Source organism: Elephantulus edwardii, unplaced genomic scaffold (assembly GCF_000299155.1).
Source record: "Elephantulus edwardii isolate Elephantulus edwardi_28Jun2011 unplaced genomic scaffold, EleEdw1.0 scaffold00044, whole genome shotgun sequence".
NCBI lineage: Eukaryota > Metazoa > Chordata > Mammalia > Macroscelidea > Macroscelididae > Elephantulus > Elephantulus edwardii.
Window position 1 is genome coordinate 747,567 of NW_006399794.1, and position 7,979 is coordinate 755,545.

The window sequence follows — 7,979 nt, forward strand, 5'->3', positions numbered from 1 at the left end:
TAATCAGGAACCTCTCCAAATTATTGAGGAGTGATGATGTCAGTTTGAGGACTAGAGTGCACCTGATTCAGTCCCTCATCTTTGCAGACAATTGCTATGCATCTGAGAGCTAGGCAATGAAAAAGGAAGAGAGAAGAATTCATGCCTTTGAGTTATGGTGTTGGAAAAGAGTATTGAAGATCCCATGAACTGTCAAAAGAATAGACAGATATGTCTTGGAGAAGATACAACCAGAGCTTGCAGTCCTTGGAGGCAAAGGTGATAGAGCTTTGTCTCACAGACTTTGGACATGTTGCTAGGAGAGGTTATTCCTTGGAGTGGGGCATCATGCTTGGGAAGGTGGAGGGGCGGCAAAAAAAGAGGAAGACCCTCAACAAAATAGATCCACACAGTGACTGCAGCAAGGGGCTAGAGGGTGTCAGAGATTGTAAGGATGGCACAGGACAGGACAGGGTTCAGATCAGTTGTTCATAGGGTCATTATGAGTTGTCCTTGACTCAAAAGCACCTAACAACAACAACAACAAAGCAGAATTTAGCTTTATCTGTAATGATTTTAAGGTCCCTGCTGATCTAAAGTTTGGTGGTTTCAGACTCATCCAGCAGCACCACTGAAGATAGTCCTGCTGATCTGTTTCCGTAAAGATTACAGTGAAGAAAACCAATGGCGCAATTCTCCTCCAGGGAGTCATCATGGGTCAGAATTAACCTGACAGCAACAAGCTTGGTTATTTAATTTTGAAATGATATTACAAAAAATACTTTGTTACGTGCTATGTGAATTATGCAGTTAGAATGTATGCAAAGTGGAAGGGCCTGGACAAGGATCACTAAGTCCTGGTGTTCTTATTCCTTCACGTGACTGTTCTCTCCGGACACTCCTCCATTCCTTATTCGGAGTGGAATCTCTGTTTCCGGCACCATGAAACAATGTCTATAATCCCACTGATTGCCAAGGGCCTGTGAAAGAGTCTAGTCTCATACCTGGTTCAGAGTCTGGTTTTCCCATTGCATCTTTGCTTCCTCTTCAGGGTAAGCCGCTTCGAAGGCAACACAGTTCTCACAGTGGTGGCAAAGCCCTTAGCTAATGGCCTCACATTGAATCCCAAGGGTGCTTGTCATTCCACCCTGTGGTTTTTCAGTCATTTATCTTCATCTGTGAGAAGTAGGACATAATTCCCTTGTTGTGAGAAAGTTGAGGCTGAGCAAGACACCGAGGGGAAGGGATTGGCCTGTTTCCCAACTCGCAAAGCTCTGTGGGAGCTGGTACTTTGGTCTGGAATGTCTACCTGTCCAATCTGTCAGTCACGGTTCACAACAGCGGTGGAACACCCCAAACAGGAACTTCCGTCCTAAATTATATTGAGCCTTTCACAAGTGTGACCAAGCCTTCCTGCCTGCATCAGTTCCTCTAAATGATTAACCTCAGAAAAGAATCCAGCAAAGTGTATTTACAGAAACCTGGGCTTGCTCTCAACTACATCAGGGAGATTGGGAGATGGTCACAATTCTCCCTGACCAGACTGGGCCTTGTGCTGTCATCTTCAAAGACAAAGTTTCTTACAGGGAGGTGACCTTCCCTGAGTCACCTGGGATGCAGAATTGTAAAAAAAAAAAATGCAGATTCAACAGCCTCACTTGGAGAGAAAGAGTTGTTAGTTGTCATGGAGTCAACCCCCAACTTATGGTGACCCCAACTCATGGGGACTCGTGGTAATCCCTGTGTTACACAGTAGGGCTTCTTGCTAAGATTTTCTTGGTTCTAATCCTTACAAGATTGGAGGCTCTGGTGGTTTATTGGTAAGGAGTTTGTACTGCCAGCTCAAAGGCACTCGGTTCAAATCCAGCACCTGCTCCGTGGGAGGAGGATGGGCAATCTTCTCTCATGCTTTTCATTGTCTCTGAAAACCCACTGGAGGGTCAGCTCTGCGTTGGTTCTGACTTGACAGTGCATAACACATGCACACACAAACCTTACAAAAGCAGATTATCAGAACTTTGGGGATTCTTATACACACTGAAGTTTGACCTCAACTGCCCTTAGAAGAAAAAAAATTGGATACAGACTTGCTTTTAGTGGGAGGGTGGTCCATTGGTCCCCTTGGGCCCTTATATGGCAGTGATAATATATCATATACACATACCCAAGTGGATGAGGGCAGCACATGACAGGTGAGAAAGAGATGCTCCTGGGAAGAGGGAGAAAGGAAGAGACAGAGCAGAGGAGGGAGAGGAGTTAGCCATTCACTATCCTCTTCGGAATCTTCCATCTTTGGCTGAGACCAAAGTTACAAGACAATGATAACATAGAAATGTTTAAGTAGGAGAGTCTAAGGTAGCAATGACATCAGTCATTCCAGAGGCATTCTGCAAGATATTTAGCATTTTTAGTCTTTGTCTCAGTAAAACCAACTTCTTTCCCGATTCACAAATCATCCTGGGAATGTAGAGCACTAACAATCAGAGAGAAGGCTCTGGAGAAAAAGGCACTGCCTTTTCAATGGGACGTGACATCACCATTGAAGGCTGTGTCAAAAGGGGTTTTGTCTGATTGATTTTCTTTATCTGTTGTTAGCCAATTAATGAAAGGTGATACTATTAATGAGTGTGTGAACGAGACTGTTTTCATTGCCACATCTGAAACATACCCAGTTTGTTCAGGGTAGAATAGCCCTGCTCCAAAGTGTGGCCTTTCTTCATTGTAAACTCATGCAAACTCTTTCTCTCCAAGTGCCCAGCACCAAATTATTGTGTGTCAGCTGTTCTCCACCCGAGACACAATATGAAGCCTGTGCTTGAGCTACCACTATTTTATGCAAGCAAAATGGTATCTTGTTTTTTACAGTGAAGTTGATTGAGTGGAGAGAAGTTTTAAGACCACATTTCTCAGCTTGAAAGCTGAGATTGTTTGAGGAGCTGGTACAAACTACAAAGAACTTGAGAACTCCCTGTAAAAAAATACTGGCCAGAAGAAATACGACTTGATGAATTGGGACGTTTAATACAAACCACTTGCCAACAATGAAACTATATATTCAGAAGAAGACATTCTTATTTGCTCCACTGAGGAAGAAATGGAGACATGTTTTTCACTGTCAATACATTGAAAGGAAGGCTGTGGACGAGATAAACAAAAATAGGTTACATCTGGATAGCACAGTAGTCATCCCTGCTGTCTGAAGAAGCATCCCTTTGTCTCATTCCTGAAGCCCAGCCTTGTTTGCTTGTCCCCTGCTCCCAGTTAAACCTGAATTCAACCATGGATCCCTTACACTTGATTTTGTGATTGTGAGGCTTACACAGATGCAAACCTAGAACACAATCAAACCCTTAATAGCTGAAATCTCTGTGAATAGTAAAGAAGCCACTTGATCCTCCATTTTACCCATTTGCTCTCTCTTTTACACCCACCCACTTGTTAAACTATAAACTGAAATCACCACATTATCAGCTTATGAGCCGGAGCTAAGTTAGAATATTATTGAAAAATAACATTTTCACAGTATTACATTTCTGTATGAACTCACTAACTTTATTTAGTAGTTAATCAACTGGAGGACATCTAGTCTGCAAGTCAGAGGAGAGTTCTGAAGCTGGGTGCAGGGGGAAGGCTTTTGTAAAGACAGGTAAATAGGGAACAAAAGAGATATACTGGGAAGACAGAATAGGCTGTTTGGGGGTTGGGAGCCCAGAAGTTTCTCTCCTTATCTAATGATCAAGGGAACATTTAAACTCAACTTCAATTCAATTTGCCAATCAAGTTCAGATTGACCAGTTTGTACTTCTGCTTCTGAACTTAGAACTGGTTCATTCTGATTTGAGCCCCTGCTAAGAATTTTGCTTTCCTTCACAGATATGTTCAGTGAGAATTTATAGTTCTAATTCCCAGATGATTCTTAGTGATCTCTAGGTCTGTAAGATTCTCATATATACATAAAAATATCTTCAAAACATAATTCTGCTTTAGTATGTCTGGAGCGGAAATGCAAATTCTTAGCCGAGATTTGAACCAGAATGAACAGGTTTGAAACCCTGGTTTGCTGATGTGAGGATCAGAGGCAGCAATCCTGTTTTGGGCCCAGGTTAGTCAGGTTGTAAAGACCAAAATGTCAATGGATTGAACCCACCAGCCACTTTGTAAGAGAAAGATGAAGTACTCTGCTGCGATAAAGATTTAGAGAATTATTTTTAAAAATGGGTATTTTATACCAGAGCTCTCATTAAGGGACCCTTCAACTTATAGGACTATGCAAAGCTTTCCATGTGAATCTCAAAAGAAATGGAACATTTTGTTCATGCTCCAGAGCCTTTTAGGGAACCGTCTTTGTGATCGCTGTTCATTTGAAGGATGCTGGTGGCAAAGGCCATCAGAAGTTGTGCTGCTAACCCAAAGGCCACGTCTCACCTATCTTTCTCCACTGAGCAGCTAGCTGGTAGATTCAAACTGCCTGCCTTTGTGTGGCCACACAGCTCCTTACCATTGGGCTACTGTTGTTGTTGTTGTTTACATAGAAGTGGATCTGACCCATAGCTGACCCTCCAGAGGCTTTTCAGAAGCAGTTAATCACATGAGAGAAGATTGCCTATCATTCTCCTGTGGAGTAGCTTGTGGATTTGAACCTTGTGCCTTCAGGATTGCAGCACAGCTTCTTACTATTTGGCTATTGGAGCTCTCTAAGAGCTGCTTAAGAGAAAGAACTATCATGCAAGAAGCAGACCCAAAAGATCCAGTGAAGGAAACTGGTATCTGGTTAACTTATTTGAGTTAATTTACTGGTTTGTGGAATTGAAAAGTCCAAACTGGTAGAAAATTGTCTTTGCTAATCAAGCTAGTATGAGTCATCTTTTCTGTTACTTAACACCAAAAGCATGACTGATCCACACCAAACAACCCTTCCTTCTGTGTGAAAGCTAAGTCCTTTAGGAGTTCATGGTTAGTTAAGAGGTACAGTCTTCCTAGTTCTCATCTAAGACTATTTGCTTTCTACTGTACTAGCCATTCTGACACACTCGAGCCTATTGCTGCAGTCACTCAGTTAATCCACCCAAGTGTAGGGTCTCCTCTCTTTCACTGGCCCTCCACCTTTCCAAGCATGATGTCCCTCTCCAAGGAATAGCCTTTCCTAGCAACATGCTAGTTAAAGTTTTGTTAATTTTGCTTCCAAGGAACACTCTGTACCTTCTCCAAGGCATATCTCTTTGTTCTTTCTGCCATGCGTGGGATATTCAGTACTCTTCTCCAATACCACAGCTCAAAGATATCAATTCTTCTTAGAGAAGATATATTGTATTCTAATATACTGAATTCTTATTTGGAAAAGATCTTCATGTTTACATGAGAATCCTTCAGACCTAGGTACAGGACAGGGTTCAGATCTTTTGTTTGTAGGGTTGTTTTGAGTCTTACTCCACTCAATGGCAACTAAGAACAACAGAGGAGCCATTTAGAGTTCCTGAGTAGGGCAGAAGAAAGGCCTGGTGATTTTCTTGCCAGAAAGCCAACCACTGAAAACTCTATCGACACAGTTCTGTTCTAGCTCACATGGGATCTCCATAAGTTGGAATAGACTCTATAGAGATTGGTTTTATATTAGCCATTTACAGCAAGCTTTGCACATGTGACCAGTCCTTGAACAAAAGCATCATGCAAATAGAAGGGTACCTTCAATAAGGTGAATTGACACAGTGACTGGAACAATAGGCTCAAGTGTGTTGGAGATCATGAGGACAGTACTGGACAGAGCAAGGCTCTGACCTATTGTGCATAGGGTCACTAGGAGTCATGGCCCACTCGAAGGCACAAAATCATTTAGGTTATGTCTGTGAGATTTGGCAGCAGTGAATAAAATGTTCACTTCTTTTATTAGTAAGCATTAAAATATTAAATATACTTTGAAATACTGAAACTAATTTTATTCATGTTTGAACATCTGAAGTCAATCTCATTCTTTATAGCTGCCCTGTATCATGTGGGCCATTAAATCTAGTGCAAAGAATAAATCTCATTTAAGACTTTTCTTAATTTATAGTTAATTTGCCAGTAAGTTATCACACACTTTCTTCTTTTTTTAAAGAAAATGTTATTTTACTGCAATTTTGCTTCTCATTTAACAATTACTGCAGAAGTTTTTCAATGACATTGGCTTCATTTATCAAAATGTTTGAACATTCTCTTTCATTCCATTCTAGACATTTCATTTCCAATAATCTGGTTTCCTTGTCTCCTTACACTTTCATTTTTGTTTTAAAGGATCATTGCCAATTTGTTTTAATACACATGATTTTTTCAAAAGTACCTATTACTCACTGGTAATAGTCTTTGGTTTTTGAGCTAACTTGTTATTTGACTAACAGGTATCTACACGAGGAGGCTGTGTCATGTCCACTCTGTCATGACAAAGCTCATGTCATAGCTCAGGGCTGTGGTCTCAGGGAATCCTCTGGTCTCCACCAGTCCAGTAAGTCTGGACTTTTTAAGAATTTGATTTCTGGTCCATATTTTAGGCCCCTCTGTCAGGTTCCATCTGTTGTGGCTCTGATCAGAATGGTCAGGAGAGGCAGCCAGGCATCATCTTGTTCTTGTGGTCCCAGGGTACGTGAGACCCTGGTTTGAGATGACTAGTTTTATCTTTGAGATTTTGTTTCCTGCTTTTTCTTTTGTTCTGGACAAGAAGACATCACTAGTTTTATCATAGGTGGCAGCTTGCAAACTTTTAAGATCTCAAATAGCACTCACCAAGATAGTTCAAATAATTGTTATAAACTGTGTTATGTCAACAGAGAAAGAGAAGAAGGCCCTCAACAAGACAGATTGACACAGTGGCCATAATAATGGACTCAAGTATGTCAGAGATGGTAGGGCAAAGGTTCAGATCTGTGCTCATAGGGTCTCTGAGTCAACTCAAAGGCACCTAAGAACAACAACAGCATATTCCTAAGGCTTTCAAAGGTGAAAAATCAATCCTGTGAGATGTTTTACATATGTTTGAAAAGCGTATGTAACTGTGTTCTCTACATGCTTCATTTTAAATCTGTATGTACATAGACACATATTTACACTGTGTTGTGTGCATACCCCTATGTAAGTATACCCATTGCTCTCTGATGGATTCTAACTCAAGATAGTCATCATTCAGTTTCTGAAGCCATAAATCTTTATCCAAGGAGACTGCTGGTCTTTCTCCCATGAGGAGCTAGCAGATTCAACTACCACCCTTTCAGGGAGCAGTTGGAAACACAATGCACTATGTTACCAGTGCTCCTGCATTTAAATATAGACACATGTAGAGATGCACAGTCCTATTGATCCAGTTGTTAAGGCTCTTGTTTTCTTAAAAGTTCTAGTCTTTGATCTTCTGTAAGTACTTCAAGTTCTCTTCACTTTTCAGCAAGCAGGAATGTGCTGTCTGCATGTTTTGCACATTATTATTGGGTCTTCCTCCATCCTGGTGCTGTATTCTTATTTCATATAGCCTAATTTTTCAGATGATTTGCTTACCATACAGGTTTAATACATATAATGGAAAGATACTGCCTCAGCACATAGCTTTTCTGATTTTTAAAAAAATTTTATTATTATTTTGTGTGTGTTTGCCGTCAAATCAGATCTGACTGGTACAGAAGGAGATTGCCCCTCCTTTCTCCAGCAGAGCATCTGGTGAATTTGAACCACACACTTCTGGGATTGCAGTGCAGCTTCTTGCCACTTAGACCACCAGAGCTCCCTTCCTTTTCTGATTTTTAAGCCATGTTCCATGTTCTGTTTGGATTACTGCTTCTTATGATATGTATGGTGCCTCATGAGCAAAATAAAGTGTTTCAAAAAGTCCCATTTTCTATAGCTCTCCTGACACGATTTCAGAATTTAATTCTCTCTATATGGTACTTGCAAAGTAGCATTTCAAACTCTTCTCTTATGTAAATGTCCTTAAAGGAGACTTCTTTTTATTTATTTCCAGCTTACTATTTAGTATCTCTTGA